Below are 20306 nucleotides of genomic sequence, written 5' to 3' on the forward strand. Positions count from 1 at the left end.
ACCAGACCACTGTGGTATGGGGTGCTGGTTTTCATCCGCCCGGCCCTTGACGTTGACGGCCTGGTGCCATCATCTTCACCTCTGCTACTGCATGGTGCAGTTGGCTTTGTTTCTGGGGTGGGCCTGTTATCGCTGTCTGATACTGTGCCTGTGTGGGATGGAGAGGCAGGGCATGAGTCATGGGTATAGGGACATCCAACATATATTAATGTAAGTACATTTTGGGTCCTGTGCATTGCTGTCTGCATGTTGGAGGGGCAGACATGGTGCTTACAGGATATTGGTTGTGTGGTGCAGTGTGTGTGCGTCCTTCTAGCGCATCTATGTTGTGCATGCAGTTTGCTTGGTGGATTACGGGTGTGTCGTGGATTGCGTGCGGTGTACATGTCTCAGGGTGTGTGTGCCATGTGATGTGTCTCTAGGGCTCTTGTGTACACTTGGTGGTGGAGATGTCTGCACCATGCAGTGGGATGTGACACTGGTGGGGCCTGCTTCTCTGCAGTGCTGCATGTGTGTGTCTGCATGCTGATGGTACTTGGGTTTGGAATTTGTCACTGGTGGTTTGTGTCAGTGGGGTTGGTTGCGTGTGTCCGTGACAGGGGTGTGGCATTTCTCTTGGGCAGTCATTAGGTGGGGGGTCATGGGCAATGTACTTGCTGTCATCAACTTGCCATTTAGACTCAGCCATTGGATGTGGGTTGGTTGTGTGTGTTCGCTTTTGTGTAGTGCCAACACTCACTCACCTTTGTCAGCCAATGATGTTACTCCTGTTTTAACACACCTGACCCCTTCAATGGCCTTCATGTGTATCAGGGAGCAGCACGTTTCCTCCCACCGTGCTAGCTTGATGGGCATGGATGGTTTGCTTCCTGTTGCCTGGGCCTGCTGACGGTTGGTAGTCAGTATGTTGCGGACATGCAGCCGCAGGTCGTCCCACCTTTTCCGGCATTTCTTTGTATTGCGTGTGGTTGTCCCCACTGCGGACACCTTCTGGGCCACCTCCTCCCAGATCTGTTTCTTCTTGATTTGTGTCGCACAGCGCAGGTCTGTGCTGAACATCACATCTGCATGCTGGGCCAGGGTGTCAGCCAGCATGTTTAGCTCCTCGTCGCAGAAACATTGTTTGTGCAGACGAGGTGTGCCTTTTTAAGGGTGGACTGTGTCATTTTCTGGCAGGCTAGGATCTCGGTTTTGGATTTCAGTGCCTGTAGCCATGGGATTGCAATGGATTGTGATTTCCAAGATGGCCACCGTGCGCTTTCCCGTTCCGGCGCGATGACGTTACTTCCAGTTCCGCTTATTAGCAGTGACTGCTAATAGCGGTGGCCGCAATTAGCGGTACCCACTTTTAGCGGTGCCCGCTAATGCCGTATCTATTGATGCCGGTCACGTTATTTAGAGTGGGACGCTGGTGGTTGTGCTGTCTGCGCTTTCCATGATGCCGCTAAGGGCCATTTTTTGGACTTTAGCGGCATGTCGGTAATGTCGTTACCGGCATGCTGCTAAGCTCGTGCACGCGAACTCGTAATAGCCCACTATTACCGGGCTCTTTAATACACGGACACAGTATTTGCTCCATGCCGGTAAGGACTGTTTCTTACCTCCAACCTCGAAATGGACCCCCAATGTGTCTGATCTTAAAAAGGCACGATAAATCGTTCATCATCCACTTCCAGCTTACACATGAAGTGTGCCTTAGAGAACAATTTGGAATGTTTTCTTCGCATACCAGCAGTTTCATGAAGTTGACCCTGGGTTACCATCATGTAGTTATCATCCCTGTGATCATGTTCAGGTGGGTAGTCAACGACTTTGTAGCAATAAAAATGCAATTTTAAATCAAGAATGGAGCAGGCAACTCCCCTTCCTCCTCAGGTTTTATATCACTGCATGCAATGCTGTGCAGTCTAATCATCTAGGAAAGGGGATGCACTGCCATTCTTTGGTTTCTGAATAACATTTCTTTTGAGTTTTTTTATTTTGGATCTTGCGTCTAAGGGTTGCCTGTCCAGTTAAGTTGTTTGTTGCTTTCTATTCAGGTTCATGACATTGTTCATTTGCAGGTGACAATCCACTTTTGAATGAGAAAGACTCTGGCCCTCTAACGGCCTATCTCGCTCAGTTGTGATTGTCACATTTCACCCTTCATCAAACTTCACTTTATAATTTGGTTTGAATCAAGGAAAAAAGAGATGCGCTGTTGGTTTCTACCTGTTTTTCAGCAAACTCAGGGATGTTTGTATGGGACATATTCTTTTGAATGACTGCCTTTTTTTCTTTTTCCTTTTTCCTTGTTTGGGATTTTATTTTGAAAATGTCTCACCTGTCATTGTCCTATTTGAACTATAATAATAATAATAATAATAATAATAATAATAATAATAATAATAATAATAATAATTTTGCATGTATATAGCGTTACGAACCCTCAGGCATCTGAGCGCTGCTTATCATTACCCACGGTGCGTGGTGCTCATTTAGCAACCTAAGAAGGATGAAAGGCTGGGTTTGGCCCTGCTGCGTCAGCAGGCTCTGCACAGATGTCAAAGCAAGCGCTTTACTCGCTGTGCTAGTTGACCATACATTAATGCTGAGAAGTAATTCTAGGAGCATTAATACTACGGGTTGCCTGTTGGGTTCTCAGCATTTGTCCAATATGCTTGGTCAATTGGTTAACTTTTCCCTCGACTAGGGATATTTAGTGGGCTGTTACCGACCGGTACAGACCTGCATTGCAACCATTACTGCCTTAGTGCCATGAACACATCAGTATACGTGTCTGTAAAACAAAATTCTGTCTCCAGGGCATATTTTCTCTAAACATGGAAGCTATCTGATAGGTTAATGATCTATTCCTCCTGTCACTGTAGGTCAGCTGGACCATCTTGCCAGACTGGTTCACCATTCCCTCTTCTACAGCAGTATTCTCGTCAGTTCCTCTTTGTTGCACCCATCTCTCCACTCGTATTCTTTTCCACACCAGGGATGTCATTTCACCAAAATACCTGGGGTAGCAAAGTGACATCACACAACCCTTCACCTCTGATGACATCACAGGAAGTGATGTAATTTGATCCAATCCACAAGTGACATCATGGGCAGTGACGGTACACACAACCTTTCCCTCCTTGACAAAACATTAAGTGGCATCACACGTCATTGTTTCTCAGTACACTAAGACAAATATGGGTACGATCTCACTGAAATATGATATACATTTCATACAAAAATGGAACACCATCTGTAGCATTAAGATCAATGTGTGTGTAGGCCCATAGTACCAAATTACTATGAATGTAAGCAGGCGTCCAATACAACAACCTGGACTATTGTACATCACTCAGGTTAAACTGTAGACCGACAGAGCATCTCGGAGAGGCTTAAACTCCACAGCGCAGACATCCAGTGCCGTCCACGTGTCTGGCCCCAGACTGGAAACAGCAACTGACCAACACAAGTCCAACCAGAAAAACGATGGTCTGGAGGGTTGCTCAGAGCTCTACCAGTGGTTATGAATGATTTGAAACCTTCCAGCCATCACCTTTCTGTTTTGCTTATTTGGTAATGAACACTTTCATTTACACCAAACAAGGCTTCTTGTGGCACTCCTTCAGTTAACGCCACCAAAAGGGTACCGTATATGTTCGCTAGTTTTGCACACATATTGAACTGGCAGAGTGCCACAAGAATAGCCTTCCAAAAAGCCAGTTTACGAATGTGGCGGTTGCTAGGTTGGTTTCCAACACATCCTAGGAATCGCCCCATGTATTCCGAAAGTGGCGCATTCCTTCCGACTTTGGAAGAATGCGCCACCTTCAGAATAGGTCTTAAGTACTAAAAAGGTTGTTAACCTTTTAACATCCTTTTCGGTACTTCACACCTTGATGAGAATATGGGCCTGAGCATTTCCGGTTGGATTGCTCCTTTTGGGGTGGGACCAAGCCTGATTTTCATATGTTCTTTCCCCTTCTGTAGTGGCTCGGCAGGCTGAAAAACAAGGGTTAGGAGGGGTGCCCAGAGCTGTGCCAGTGATTATGAATGATTCAAAACCTTCCAGCATCACCTTTCCATTTTGCTCATTTGGTAAGTAACCCACATTTGTTTGTTAAATGGGATACAGAGGGGAAGGATGTGTTGCAGGTCACAGTAATTGAAGATTTTTCAAATTTTCAAATGTAAACAAGCAGCAACAGCTCTATGACATCACCCCTGGAAAAGGCCAATTGTATTATTTTCTTTGGTCCTTTATATCTTGCGTAATGCCAACCTCTTCCAGCTTCTAAGAACTGGAACAGGAACTGAACCTATGTTGCACTGCATCCTCTTGTTCCCAAAGCAAGTGTGCTGCCCCTGAGCTATCCTTCCAAATATATATTTTGTGTGCTTGAGGAAGCCACAGATGGTTTACTTCAAAGGCGGATGGCAACTTCATGTAAATTAAGTATCTCACCTTGCGTCTATCTACGGTGTGCCTGTGATGCAGGTCTGGCAGTTCTGGGGCAGGTCACACAGTGCACGGGCAGGATTGGTGGCCGAAGCCACTGAGGCACACCGCTCTCATCACAGGTCTAGTGGCTCACTGATGTGCAAAGCAGACAACGAGAAACACTGATGAGATGTGCATTCATGCTGTGCTGTCACTGAGTACTGCAGGCTGCTCTTACCCATTCCCAGCTAGCTAGACCTAGCCCCCATTCCTTCCTGTTGCTACAGTACTGGGCATGAGCTGCACAGACACCCCCACCCCTGAACCCAACCATTCTGGCGTTCTTCACCAATGGACTGCCAGCCTGCTAGTGATGGCGGCTTCATGGTTTTTCCTGTGTCCCTGTTATTTTTCCAGCTAACGATATCGAAATTCCAGGTTAAAAAACTTGTCGCACATTCAGCTTTACAACTGCCTTTTTCAGGTTCAACACAGATATCTGCTCTATCTGCAGCTTTGTCCAGTGGCCGAGGGATAGCTAGGACAGGTCTAGGGGGTCGCAGAGGATGACCCAGGGATAGCGCCGCTACTCCTGGCAACCCCAAATGACATCCCTGTTCCACACTTGAAAAAGAACATCTTCAACTGAAAATTGCAACGGATCTTGTGGGTTCCTCATTAGTTTCATCAGATACTTTTGTGGGATGTGGGTCTTGCTTGACTATTATGTTTTTCAACTACATCTGTTGCTCTCTCATAATCCCTCCTGTCTCTTGGAAATGTGCTATGCTACCTTGGGTTTGCTGTATTTTCTAAGCTTAACAATTATTTCCATATTTATTCAAATATTTCATGTGCTTCAGTCTGTCCATTCATGTTTCTGAGTGTATTCTTAATTGCCTCATTTATCCCCTCTGTGTTTACTTGATAACCAGTTAAGCCATCCGGTGTCCAGGCTTGAATGTACTATAGGATTGAGTAATGAGTATAGGTGGATTCATGGGATAAAGGAGAAGCTGAACATTACAGCCGAGACCAATGGACCACTGCTGTAGATGCTGCCATAACCCCTGTACCTGAAGCCAGTGCTGATTGCCGATCACAACAGGGTCCCAATGAATTTAAGTCAATAGTTAGGATTCAAATATGAAACTCCTGTGACGTTTGCATCATCTCTCACAACCAAAGGGGGTATATGAGCCCTGGGAGGGTTGAAAGGCATGAAGGAACCAGTCAACCAGCAACACCTAAATGTTCGTGCAGTTTATCAACCCCACAACACAGGTCAGACCTTAAGAAATATTCTAAGTGCTAGTGTTAAGCCTCAAAGGAAAACACTGACATGTATAATGTTCTCCCACTTTAGCGTATCTGGAATCGGGTGTGGCTACTGGAAGACACAAAGGGCAATGTGGAGGAAAACTCTCTTTAAATCCATTAGCGGTGGAATTCCCTTGTTGTGTTTCCGGAATGATCAGTTGAGCAAAGATCCTGTTAAGGTGCCAGAGTTTCAATATAGCATACAATTCGCCATTCACGACAACTTAAAATGGAATATTAAACACAAACTCTTTCTGAGTCTTATGGATATTGCCGGGTCCTTAGAAAATATGGCACGCCTTTCCTTCAACAAGATTTCTCTTTTCATGTGACTGGAAAGGAAAGAATGCAGGGATTGAAGAACACAGTTGAGCGGGGCAGAGGGTGGGGGAACCTTCAGGTAATAACCTTTCTGTCAGTGCTCTGGCACTGACTCTAGCCAATAGGGATGAATGGGGAAGTGGGGCCTCCAATTGGAAAGCTCTTTGGAAAGAGCTGGATGGCAGCTGTTCCAAAATGTGTCTTACAGGACTTTTTCTCTGGCTTTATTATTGTCATATCGACATGCTCTGCTGGACACCTTGTAATGGGCACATACAACAAATGAAGCCACAGCGTGACTTTCACTATTGAAGTTGTTGGCATAGACAATTAGATTTCAGTCTTAATCCTACCGTTGTAAGGCAAACCCCTAGTGAAAAAAACAGCAACTTCCCAGACGTTTTGCAATTGCATTGAATACACATGACCAGTCAAAATAAATTCTTTTTTTATTCTAAACTCAACATGAAGAAAAACATATTTACAGCAAGATGGAAAAACGTGCGTGGGTTGTGACTTAAATTTCAATATTAAATCAATGTTCCTCTCGACTTTCTCTAGGGGTTAGATTGAGTATCCTGCTCTCGCCTAAATATTCTCTCACATATTGGCCGATTATATTAATTATGCCACACCCTCAACTGAACACTCAGTTGCTTACTGTTAGAGCAAACATTGGGCCTCATCACGACTTCGGCGGTAGGGCCGGCGCTATTAGCGCGGGGGCTATTAGCGCGACCGCCACAGACCCCGGCGCTAATAGCGCGGGATCACGAGTTCGGCAGACTTGGAAGTCCCCATTCCCCATTGAGCCCATTCGGGAATGCCCCATTCCCCATTGGGCTCAATGGGGAAATTTTGCGCTCATACCGCCGGCGGAATGAGCGCAAATTTTCGGCGGATTTCACACCAGCTCAGAGCTGGGTTGAAATCCGCAAAAGCCCTGATTCGGCGGACCCTTAAATCCGGCGGTAATAGCGCTACCGCCGGATTTAAGGGTTACCGCCGAAGTCGTGATGAGGCCCAACACGGTTGACCTTACACATTTCTCTTGAGAGAAAGTGCATTCTCACTTTCCAGTACTGGTAGCAGCAGCTTTTGTCAGGAGAAGCGATTTCACATAAATCAGTTAATTAATTCCTTATCAGTTATCACCCTTTATATGCAATACAAATACAATGACACCAAAACATCAGAAGAGATTTTCATTAATCTTGCTTTCGTCATATTTAATATCTGATGGCCTATTACTTGTAAAACCAGCCTATGGACAATTTCCTTATGGTCATCATGTGGGAGGCCTGCATTTGGATTATCTGGCTTGTAGAGCCATAAATCACTGTGCCCAATTACAAGGGTTTCTTTTCATTTGGCTTCTACACGAGCAAAGAGCTCTGACCATTCCAGGAAAAAGGAGGGGCGAGCACTTGGAAGGTGATAGACCACAACAACTGTTCTAGAATTTCTATTATTTCTGTAGCAGTTGAGAACAACATTTTTAAACCTATGAAGGGGAGGTGTGTTCACCTGGGTTTTCCGTAGTCTGTCTGAGTAGGCAAGGACTAGGCAAGGACTATTCCACCCAGGGGTGCCGAGTACGGGGTGCAGTGGGGCCCGGGCCCCCCACCGCCTGGCAGAATGAAGTCGGGTCTGAGCCCCCCAAACCCCGGCCGGAGAGAAGAGAGACAGTATGGATGGCCCTTTGTTCCATCCATACTGTGTCTCTCTCTGGCGGCACGGGTAAAAGCCGGGGAAAAACGATGTTTAGAAATTGGGGGACAGATGCAAAGCAAGAGGCTCTTGCTTTGCATCTGTCCCTCAATTTCTAAAAATCGTTATGGGTTGGGTATACTTCTACATCTGTGCACCGGGGCGCACAGATGTAGAGGTACACCCAACCGAAAACGATTTTAAGAAATGGAGGCACAGATGCAAAACAAGTCTGTCCTTCAATTTCTAAAAATCGTTTTGGGTTTGGTGTATTTGTACATCTGTGTACCCCTGTTGGCAAGAGCGGTGCACAGATGTAGAGGTACACCCAACCCAAAACGATTTTTAGAAATGGAGGCACAGATGCAAAACAAGTCTGTCCCTCAGTTTCTAAAAATCGTTTTGGGTTGGGTGTATTTGTACATCTGTGCACTCCACAGATGTAGAGGTACACCCAACCCAGAAGGATTTTTAGAAATGGAGGCACAGATGCAAAGCAAGTCTGTCCCTCAGTTTCTAAAAATCGTTTTGGGTTGGGTGTATTTGTGCATCTGTGCACCCCTCTTGGTAAGAGGGGTGAACAGATGTAGAGGTACACCCAACCCAGAAGGACTTTTAGAAATGGAGGTACAGATACAAAGCGAGGGAGGGGGCAGGGAGCAGGGGCAGGGAGAGGGCAAATGAGACTGTTTGCATGTCTCTGAGTGTGCACGTGGTGGGGGTGAATTCTATGGGCGGGGAGCGGAGACATGAGCCAGTACTTTCTAGTAGAGCTTCCATATTTGAAATGGGGCAATGCTGGTACTCCTCAGTTAGCTCACTATACTCTTGATGGGATAGTACTGCTGTAACACGGCTTCTATAATTGTTGAATCTTCTCAGCGATAATACTATGCTTTTGTTGAGGCAATGCTAGTTCATCTTAGTGGGGCTGCTATACTTTTGATGGGACAACATCAGCACTCAGTTGAGCTGCTACACTCTTATTGACAAGGCCCCAGCAATTCTCAACAGATGTATTATTTTTAATTTGTTATTTATAATGCGTGTACTACCCAGAGGTTTCTAAGCGTGGACTGAGGTTGCGAACCTGTGTCGCGCGGACCGAGTGAGCGAACCTGTATTGCTCTGTGTCGCCTTGCTTCCAAGGTGAGCACGTTGCCCGTGAGCTATCCTTCCGATACTCTGAAGATCTGAAGTACATTTAATGATAAAGAACCAGAACTATTGAGCAAGTCTGTCATCATCAGAATAACTCAACACTGTTGTGGTTATACAAGAGCTCATATATTTAAAGGGATGGAATTAATCAGAATGTAGCAGCACTATTCAAGTTCTTAAGCATAGTTAATGTGAAAATACTACACTTCTCACCATTGGGACAGTACTGACACTTCTCACAGAGGCTTCTACACCTTTTATGGGGCAGCACTGATCCAGCCTACTGCTCACATGTTCAGAATTGTCATTTCTCAGCAGGACTGCAACACTATACCATTGTGTTCTGTGTGTTGAGTGCTTCTTCACTACCAATGTGGATTCATGGCTCTCTCCCGGTGTCTAAATAGTTGATCTGTCTACATTCAATTGGCAACAGGCATGTCCGGAGCTGCCTGCTGTCCATAAACTGCCGCTCATGATGTTGGAGTCGTGATGGGGAAAGGGATAGAAGGCTCGAGCCTGTCCGATAGCAGAATCAGCAGGGTCTTAAAACCTGCTCACTCCTTCTGGAGGGGCCATGGGGCAAAATGAGCCTGATCCCACATACAGGCGGTTGTTACCCCTTTATCTCTTCTGAATGAAAAAATGAGCTCTCTCAGACACAAGTTATCACCCCTGCACACACATTGAATGAATATGGTATGGATCTATAGATCGAGAAAACTGGAGTGACAATTCAGAGTGTTTTAACAGAAATATAATTGTCTTCCCAGATGGGAGACTGACTCCATTAATATACAAGGGGTCACTGAGATGACCAAGAGGAAAACAGTACATTCAGTTGTGAGATTACCAGCAACGGCAGATACTATGCTCCAAGGAGTGAGGTGCCCATTCAATATATCACACTGTTTATAGGTGTGAGACCCATCCTGAATGCTTGCCCAAAGTGCCTTTGCCAGAGTTTCACACTGAAGAAGTGAGCATGTGATCTGGGGTCTGCAGCCCACAACACGCAGGGGATTTCCATGCTCCCACTTGCGAGATTTGCACCAAATTAGTGAGATTGTGCTCCAAGGTAGGAGGCACACGCATACTCTTTGCTCTGACGTTTGACACACTCACAGTATGGGACGGCATTTCGTTCTCCCATCCTAGTTGTGTTGCTCTGCTTTTTGAGGGATACTACAACGTGTATGATTATAGAGGGGTGGAGTAGGGGCAGTAATATGGCCTACTGGAATGCAACTCGAAGGCTTAAATCTCCTTCTTACTTGACTTTAGTATATGCAGTACATGCTAGCCAATGTCTCTACTGTTCTGCGCTGCGCGCGCCTACGCCCCCCCCCTGCAAGCCGTTGCACCAAATTTGCGACTAAATGCAAATTTGCAGTCCTATAACTGCCAGTGATGTCACTTCCTGTATTTGGGCCCCCCCCCCCGGGAAATTCATAAGTCGGCTCCCCTGACTCCACCTCCTCTTTTATCAGTTATTTTTCTTCGAGACAATCTTTTTTATAGCCAGATGGTATTGTGGAGTCAAGGACTATTTGGCAATTGTCAGTGAAACAGGTTTCTGAGATTCCTAATAAGTCTACATTGAAGGTTTCTATGTATTGGCAGGCATTGTTTCCATTTTTGAAAGCTGATATATTTTTAAGGTATCTATTTTAGAGATGTGATTTATGATTTCTTGGGTGGGGAGAGAATGTGTGTTTGTGGGGGCTTAGGCAGATAGCTGGAGTAGACTCGTGTATGCTAGGTAAGGCTACTCTGAAATGTTGGGGGTCCGAACCTTGATTGCCTTTCTGTAGCCATGTGCATTCCTCCTTGGTTCAGTGTTCTAGGGGTTTTCCTCGGTTTGTGGCATTGGTTGAATTCCTGATGTGGTTATGATTTAAGGTGCTTTGAAGCAGGGCCAGTTTTGCACCAGATTGCACCCCAGGCGGGAAGCATTTTGGTACCCCCTAACCCTGACTGGCTCACGTCACTCCCAAACTACACCTCTGTCGTGCGAGAAACCTACTCCTCAATATGAATAAATAATTGCTATATAAATGAAGCTAGTTTCATTACATTGTAATTCAAGTACTTTACAGAAGAATTCTAATGTGAAAACAAAGCCGTTGCTGCCCAAGTAAATGGTTTTTCTGTCACCTGCTCTTAGGGAAGGCCCTGCCTGAATGCAGTTTCACACTATCTGTACTGGCACACTGCGGTGTGACCAGCCTGCCGGGGTCGGAGGGCCCACTGGCCCTGTGTTGCAGGCGTTCTGTTCGTACCACCTCACATGTATTTCACAAGGGGCAATACTACACTAACCATATGAATAACTTTCTGACAGTAGGTCATTCCAAGATGGACATACTTGGACACTCTTATTGTACTCTTTCAAAATGCCTCTCTGAGAGTGGGAAAGGGGACAAATAGCACCAATGAGGATTCCTGTATGCTTTGCATTAAATCACAGAGCATTTCAGGACTATACAGTGATCAAAGATCTCTACATTTCATAAACAAGTCTGTGATAAAAGGATTGTAAGTGTAAATCTCTAAATTCATACCCAATGCATGGCTTGGTGCTCACATCACAGTTCACAATACTCACCCTAACATTAAAATGTTCGTAAGCATGAACCATACATGCTCATTTGGACAGCTTAAATTGTTGGATGTGAGTATTAAATGGCTGCAACATCAGCCACTCAAATGGGGTACAAGGGCTCTTTTGCTTCTTTTTTTCTGAAGAATTTTAGATGAGGAAGGGCTGGGTTTCACTGTGGGCATGCCCAACCCAATACAGAAACATATTTTGGGAATTATATCTACAGACAGGACAGGATACCACACAAGAGAAACCCAATAAAAAATGCACAGAAAGGATTGTACCTCTTACAAACTTTAGCCTGACCAGTAATAAGATGAGGAAGCATTTTAAACAGAACTGATTTCTAATGCATGGTAAAGGGTCCACCGTTCCTTAGTCACTACCTCTTCACTATTACGCAGGCCTCAGAGGTTATTTCAGCAAAAAAAAGAGCAGGCACATGCTTTATCTAACAGAGCTGACATTAGCATCTCTTATTAGTGCTGGCCTGTAGCTAGTGAAAATCATGGCATGACAGTGTAGAAAGGGCGTTTGGCCTAGTGATGTACAATTTGAGGCAACTTCTTTGATTGCTTTATGTGTTTACGTATGGGGACAGTATGTCATGCTCGTCAGATTGCAGATCCACAAGTGGGAAATAGAAAACGACAACTACAGAAATGCGAGTGCGAGTGCAGGTGGCTTAAACTTCTAGAGCTGTGTGAAGGCATCACACGTGACATGCAATGGCTTGCCAGCTAGTGCCTTCCTTCTGGAGGGGATGGCGAGTCACCCCTCAAGTGTTTCTTTTCTCAGATTGGAAACATACAGCAAAGCAATGACTCCTAACTGACGCGTACTTATTTAGCACTCAGAGCAACTGTACTTTTTCTGCAGGAGATTAATGACCGTTTCTTGCATTTGTGAAGTGAGGAATGTTTGCTGCTTTGCGTTTTGTATTGTGCTTTTTACTTATTTACCTCGAGATACTTGTGACAACAAAGAAAGACGGTGCTGAAGTCCTGGAAGCCCTGGGGTGGAGGGGAGGGCATCCTTCACGTTATTAAGGAAATGCCTGATTGGTTTCATGGTTCGGCCCCATTTTAACATAATTATTCTTCACTCCCAAGGAAGGTCGGCGGGAGTTCAATTGAGCTGAATCTTCCTTGAACCACTTAGTTTCATTGAAGGGGACACTTTCTTCGCTTTTAAGAAAAATGTTCATGTAATCTAACTGCAAACTGTTAATTAACTAAGCGCTTGAGGCTCATACACGGGGCAAACCTTCACATTGCAAGTTTAAATCCCATGGTGCCACGTGGTGCAACCAGTGTGTGTGTGTGTCATAAAAAGGTACGGACGGTAAACAGAGAAAGATAATTTTTTCACTAATTTACTTTTAACTTCTTTTTTTTAATGATATGTGGACTGCTGGTGCAGCGCCCCCTAAAGGCTCACTGACGTCAGGCAGCCGCCTGACCTGCCTGACAGAAAGACCGGCCCTGCTTTGAAGGTTAAGGGTCAGTTGGCGGTTCTTACTGTTCTTGAGAAAAAACTGTTTAGGTAGTCTGTCACCAAGTGCAAGTAAGGTCGAGTTTTTAGCCTGCAGCATTATTCAGTTTTTAGTCGGATTGATTATTGTATGTTTTGAAGTCAGTGTGTCTTTTTGTGTGGTAGGGTGGTTGTGTCCCTGCATAGTCCTGAGTCTTTAGGGTTTTAAGAAAATGTCTTGGAAAATCTTTGAAGGGTAGGTGATTGGTAAAAATTAGAATGTCACTGCAGAATTCCTTGTTATTTGCACCCGGGGTGGGGAATCCAACCAATCAGGTCCGCTCAGCTCAAGCTCCAGTAGGGAGCAAACAGGGTTGTTGCTGCTGGCTGCTGGCTTCAATGGAGCAATGAGAAGCTCTCTCCTACCGAGGGCAGGGCTTGTCAAAACTGGAACTGCAGCCCTGTACTTACATGGTCTGGAAGGACCAATCAGGGATCTCTCTGCTTCCGAAATTGCCACTCAGAGACACAATCCAGGCAAAATGGTTGTCCAAATCCTGGTATTTCAGCTCAGTCCAAGCAAGAAATATCAGGAGTTTTTGCTTCTGGCTTCAAGGAAACAATGTGTAGCTTTCTCCTTACCGGTCATGAATTGTAAACAAGTTAACTGCAGCCCTGCAATCAAATGGGCGGGAAGGACCAGTTAGGGATCTGCCTACTTCCAAAAAGATCACTCAGGGAGAACATCCAGGGGAAATTGTGGTATACGTGCTGGGATCTTCATCAGCTCAGATACAGCAGAGGTTGTTGCTGCTGGCTGCAGGCTGGAAGGGAACAATGAGCAGCTCTCTCCTTCATGGGCATGACTTGAAAAAAGGATCTGCAGTGCTTGAATCACATGGACTAGAAGGACCAAGCAGGGAGCTTCCTGCTTCCAAATTGGCTGCCAAAAGACAAGTCAGTCGAAATGGTGGTCCAAATGCTGGAATCTTCTTCAGCTTAGCTGCAGCTACAGCAGGGAGTGGTCAGAGGTTATTGCTGCAGGCTTCAACAATGTGTTGGAATATTAGTATGGGGACGTATTGTATTGGCGATATTTTCCCAGCATCATCTGAAGAACTGAGTGCTTGCCTGGTGAAAGCATTTCATAGAGGATCGGCGCATGTGCCTGAGGAACGAGGTTTATGTCCCCAGGATCGTGCTAGTAGACACTGGATGGCAGTGGTGACGAAATGTTTGGCCATGTTGGGAAATAGGCACAAGGGCTTGATACCAATTCAGTTCAAACTGGGGCAGCATCTGAAGGGGCCAAGTTGAGAAGGAACAGTTGGTTGTTGAAAAGTTGTTGTCGGTGGGAGGTTCCAAAGTATCTAGGACAGAGGTATAATAAAAAAGTGTCACGTAGTGGTTTTACACAGGACCACATTTTTAAGTGCAGATTTCTCTGGCCCATGTCCCATGTTCCATAGTCTCAATCCACTCCTGGAATGAAACATCTCGTTCCGTGATTTGAATTCTTCAGATTGGTTTTTGGTCCAGATATTGTTACCGTCTGACCTTGGATTGCCTTGCCAGACTCCCCGATGTAAGCACAACACACACCGACCAGCAAGCACATATTATTCCCCTTAGCCTTAGGGGATACTGAACCAGTAGATATGTCTCCTTCCGTGCCTAGGTGCTTACCAGACTGAATTAACTGTAAAGTTAAGTGTCCAAGGTATGTTTCTCTATGGCTCCTGCCTGGGACTTGTTATAGACCTCAGCCAGCTAGCAACAGTTTTCTCCTTCAGGCAGCTACTGGCTTGTGCCAGGATCTGTTTTATGGTACCCAATAGGCTAGCAGCAAATCGTGTGACTTCTTTTGGTCTATGTCCCTTGCTAGGATCTGGGGTTTTGCCCAGGAAGACTCCCTGAAGCATGCTCTCCTTGCTGTCTGAGTCATATCAGAGACTGAGCTACATCCCCTCGCAGGGCTACCATAAGCTGTGCATCCTTGCTCTCTTCTGTGCTCTCTCCTTATACGCCATCTGTATGCACCAGCAAGCCCGGGTTCCGTCTGCCTCCTTTTATGCTGCTCAGCCTTTTCCTAATGCTCAAAATAATGCTGGGTAGTCTGGGCAATAGCTGATTGGCTGTCTGTCAAGGACTGGTCACTCCTCAATCCGACTGCCCACCATGTATTTCACCTCTTCTTCTCATCCTTCCGGTTTGTCGTGGCCCTCCCTCATCTCTGTGCTCAGTAAGTTCTTGATTGTCAATGAGCATGTGGATGAGGGCTTAAATACTACTACCACCATCTTGGGGTCAGTCTGACTTCATGAAGGCCCATGGTTCCTTGAACCCCAGTTCCCCATTTGTCTAATTCCACCAAATGATATAGTGGTCAAGGAATTCGAATGAAAAATGGACAGACAGTAGGCAATGAAGGTGCTTGTATTCAGAAGCATAAAAGCTATGATTGAGGCACGGGTTTATGATGTAGAGTGAGAAAAATGGGGCGCACATGTGTGGCGGCACATTTGCTTGTGAAACATCTGGGCAAGAATTATCTGATCCCTATGTCATTTCTGTAATTAATGAAGCTGATGAAGAAGGATATGACTACTATAAAGAGGTTGTGCCAGACATGAGGCTGTTTTGGTCCACCTGATGCCTAGAAGGCTGCTGCTGAAGGGTGCAGTAGCAGGGGTTACGGTGAGGAAGGAAAATGATGGAGAGCTGTTTGGGTTCCACGGGAGTGATGCAATAGGTATGAGGACATTTGGCTTGAGTACCCTGGATATTTCAGCAAGGACGGGTTCCATTTGTCATTTTTCGGCACCCAGACATACCTGATGTAAGTGATGAAATGGTGTAAAGACATGTCCATGCCATGGCCTCCTTAGAGGCGCACACCATCAAACTCCTGAATGCCTGCAAACCCTTCCTCTCCACTAGCAATCGCCTCACTATCGCTCGTACCATTATCGGCTCCAAACTTGACTATTGCAACTCTCTCCTCGCTGGCACTGTAGAACGGATCCTCAACAAACTGCAAGTCATACAGAACCACGCACTACGTGCCGCCCTTAATCTTCCTAAAGGGGATCATATTACTGCTTCCAGAAGAAACACTCACTGGCTTCCAGTCCGAGATCGCATGAAATTCGAAGTCCTGGCCATTACACATCAGTGCCTCCCCAACTGTACCTTTCGCAAAGGCTCTCCAAAGCTGTAGAAGTCAGGCCTACATGCTCATCCAGCAGTCACAAACACACTGTCCGGGGAGTCAAACATACAAGAGCAAGTGGCTCTAGTTTCACCGTCACCACCCCCAGACTTTGGAACGCCCTGCTTCTCCCTTCACTCCGAACCCTCCTACTTGGCCTACAACAAACAATTCAAGACTTGGCTTTTCAACTAGCTGGTCCCCTTACCAGCGGAATGTGCCACCCTGTCACACACTGTGCTGGATGTATTTGTAACCAGCGCCTAGGTGCCCCGGGGCTAAGTGTGCTTTATAAATGTAAAAATAAAATAAATAAAGATTCCTTAGGGAGGGTGAAAAATGACCGCTGTCTGGGGTGAATTCCTCTGTGCGCTGCTGGGCCACTGAAAATTAAGTTTTTATTTACATGTTGAAATGTTAGTAAAGGCTTTTATTGTTGGTAGTGGGAGAAGAGGTGGGAGTATCTGGTCCAGGGGCAAGCAGGCAGGTCGGCGAAATTAGGGTCCAGATTGAAAGGAAAAAAAGATGGCTCAGGAAAGGTAGATGGGGCCAAAGGGTTCTGTGATATTGAGGCTGGATGACAGCAGGAGCAGGTAAGGCATCATAGTCAACCAAGGGAGGAATTATTTAGGGAAGGAGTCGGACTAGGATAACAGATGCACCAGTATAGTGACAAGGCGAGTCTCTATACTAGGCCCATGCATACTACACCCGATTATCTTCAGACAGATACAAGAAATTAATTGAATTGATATAATTGCAATATTGAAAAGGGGAGACGTATTAGCATGAACCATTCATTTAATTAAAATGATAATGAATTCAGTTTCCTTTCCTTTGAAGTTGGGCGACCTGTTTGAAAAGGCGCCTTTCATGTGACCCTGGTGGCTCCCTGGTCCGTACTTGTGCGAGGGCAGACACTCCCCGTGGGCTTTTCATGGGAGTTGGACTAATTGGGCACATCAGCAGGTCCCGTTAGATTGCACGGTTTAGATGCCAATCTGTGCCCTCGAGTGGGCGCTTTCGAGAGGTGCAAAGCCACTCGATTTCAAATGCATGCAGCACAAAGCGAGTTGGCTACCAAAACCGTATAAAAGCCGGGTGATTTATCCTGCAAATGCACCCAATGCAAATTACAGCATTTAAACACAATATCAAAAGACTCACGTGTTATAAAACTGTACAGCCATCTAACAAGCGTACATTGCCTTAAGCATTCGGAAAAGCGCCGCAATAGCATTACAACTACTTCCAATGACGCATAGTGCTTTATTAACTGAACTTTAGTTTATTTTGGAAATACACTTCCATAAAGCATACCGAAAAGCATAGCAACACATATGCAAACAATAAACAAACTCCATTTGTCAACTTCGGGAGGAAAAAAGGTTGAATTAAAATCTATGCATTGAAACTTCGCTCTCTGCTGGTTTGCTGTTCATTGGCTGGGAAGAACATTGTCTGCTGGGCCCTCTCTCTGCTTGAGATATGTGTGCACATTTGCAGGTCACTCAGCGGTTTTAGGTTTAAAGAAAGGCACACTCAACATTGCATCCTTGTTTTTTGAATACTTAGCAATGATTTATTGCGCTCGCTGAACAGGTGAAACTGCAAAGTTGTGTGCCAGAAATCTGTAAAAGCAGGCAGCTATCTGGTATTTTGTAGTTTTACCTCATATGTGTTACTATGCGATACCTAGTGTGGCAAAACTATTGACATAAGAGTGTAGATGGGAAGTAATGGCATTATACGGGGTACACCGTGTGCAGGTGTTTTTTAGGCAGCCGGCATGTTGGAATGGAGATTTTCCCAGTCTAACCCAATGTTGGCTTCTCTTTACACACACCTCTCTCTCTCTCTCTCTCTCTCTCTCTCTCTCTTTCTCTCTCTCTCTCTCTAACGATAACTGGTTTTCCCCATGATAACTATGCATATTTTTAAAGTGACATTACTATGCTAACTGGTCAAATGGAAACTGGCCCTTCTAATGAGGCATAGTGGAATCTGGCACTGCTCTGCTAGCTACACATATCCTTGACTGTGATTTTAGTATCTGGGAATTGGATAGCAATAGTGCAAATACTAATAATAAATAATGAACTATACCCAAATAGGTCTTCAATGACTAAGAAATGCGTTTGCACAATATACTTTTGAAAACGATCTTAAACGCATCGAAAACCATATAACACACATGAAGAGGATTAACTTTCGATATGGTCGCTTCTCGATCCAACCGTTATTAGACTTCTACATCAGAAAAGTTGTGTCATCGATCATGTACAGGAATGAGATACACCATCTATTTTTTATTTTGTTTATTCAGTTTATTACAAACTTTAAAAAAGAAACCAACAGGATTCTGTACATGATTCCATAATTGCTTCCTTTATCATTAACCAAAAGTCTTATGATCTGTATTTGGTCCTCACATAGTGACCTATTAGTTGCCCTTGATTTTGTGCTGTTTGCCAGCTTGACAGAGCCCTTAAATAAATGTACAGGGCATAAGTTACTTTCGTATTTAAACCATTGCGCAATGTCTGCCACCATTCCACACCACTTAGCAGAGGTCTCTCAGAGATGTGAGGGCCAAGACATCTTGTTCTCAATGTTATCGCTGGACAAAACAATGTTAGCTGTCTCAGCGTCTCCGTTGGGCCTAGACAGAGTCTGCATTTTTTACCACTGAATGTGCTGATTTTCCCGCATTCAAGAATGCCTTTTGTCACGAATAAGTTAATTCGCAACCTCATGAATAGGTTTCGATGATGTGAATTTGGAAACTTTTCTAAGTATTTGATCAGACTGTTCATGGATTTATGTTTGTTGCACACATTTTGGAACAACTTATATTTGTGACTTTGGTCGATGGTATCAGACCAATCATGGTTCCAGAGTTTCCTTTTTACCACGTCAGGATTTGTCTGCAATGTAGTTGCGGGCGTGTCAATATCTGCTAATATCTTGAGACAACGTTCGTTCCACTCTTTGTAAATCGGTTCCATCATGTGTTTACTGTTTGGGCGCAAGATGTCGAACTGTGGGCCTGTGTCTTCCGTTATTATTTTCCTGTACAGTGATAGGACATTCCAAGTCACTTTGCCATTTTTTTAAATCAAGCCCAACTCGTACCTGGTCATTGTAGAAGATACGCTGTTCACTAGATGTAAAATTGTGCGTTAAAATGTGCTCTCTAAGGATGTCCACATTTTCCAATCGCAGCCCAAGGCGCAGTCTGCTCCGTGAATTAAAGTTGGAACAACTTTCTGTTTGTAGAAAGATGTTATTGGTATTAGCAAAAATGTACACATTTTTTTGTAGATCATGATGCCGCTTGTTTTTGATATGATGTTTGTCACCCATTGGGAGTCATTGATGTTTGAGTTGATTCTCATGCCTAGAGATTTTGTGGCGTCCACTCGCTTCAGCGTCTTCTATCCGATCCGCCACTGAAAGATCTTTCTCTTTGTTCTTCTTCCTTTTAGGTTTTGTCAAATTAAGATTTCTGTTTTGTTGGCATTGATGTTTAAGTCATTGAGGTTGATGTAGGTTTCGAGTATACTCAGTTTCTTTTGCAAGCCAATTGGTGTAGAGTCTAACAGCACAAGGTCATGAGCATATAACAACCAGCTCAATTTTTGTCCATTGGTTTTTGGCGAGAACACAATAGTACTTTTTAATACTTCTTCAATGTCAGATATTAATAGATTAAAAAGAAGTGATACCTGAGGGCATCCTTGTTTGACGCCTCTGTGTGTTTCGATTTCTTCAGACAGGGTGCCAGCTTGATCTAAGTGTATTTTTATTTTCGTATCCATGTGAAGTGCCACAATGCCCATTACAGGGCTTGCTGGACAATTCCATCTTTTTAATTGAATCCATAGTAGCTCTCTGTCGATAATATCAAATGCGTGAGCTAGATCGACAAAGGCTAATATATTTTCTCTCCAAGCTTGATTGCCTTCATCTTCAACAAGTTAATTATTAGTAGGCTCAGCCCACATTCTACTCCTTGTGCAAATCCTGTTTGTCTACAATCGTATTGTTGGGAGGATTGATCCAAGTCAACATTTTGC

The 20306-nt window shown here is 44.7% G+C and overlaps 1 long non-coding RNA gene across 1 annotated transcript in view; it reads left to right on the top strand.

The window, feature by feature from the left end:
- LOC138452636 (uncharacterized) overlaps nt 1-20306 on the top strand; it is a 249929-nt gene that overhangs the window by 205826 nt on the left and 23797 nt on the right. The window lies entirely within an intron of this gene.

Source organism: Ambystoma mexicanum, chromosome 4p (assembly GCF_040938575.1).
Source record: "Ambystoma mexicanum isolate Mex_15411 chromosome 4p, UKY_AmexF1_1, whole genome shotgun sequence".
Lineage (NCBI taxonomy): Eukaryota > Metazoa > Chordata > Amphibia > Caudata > Ambystomatidae > Ambystoma > Ambystoma mexicanum.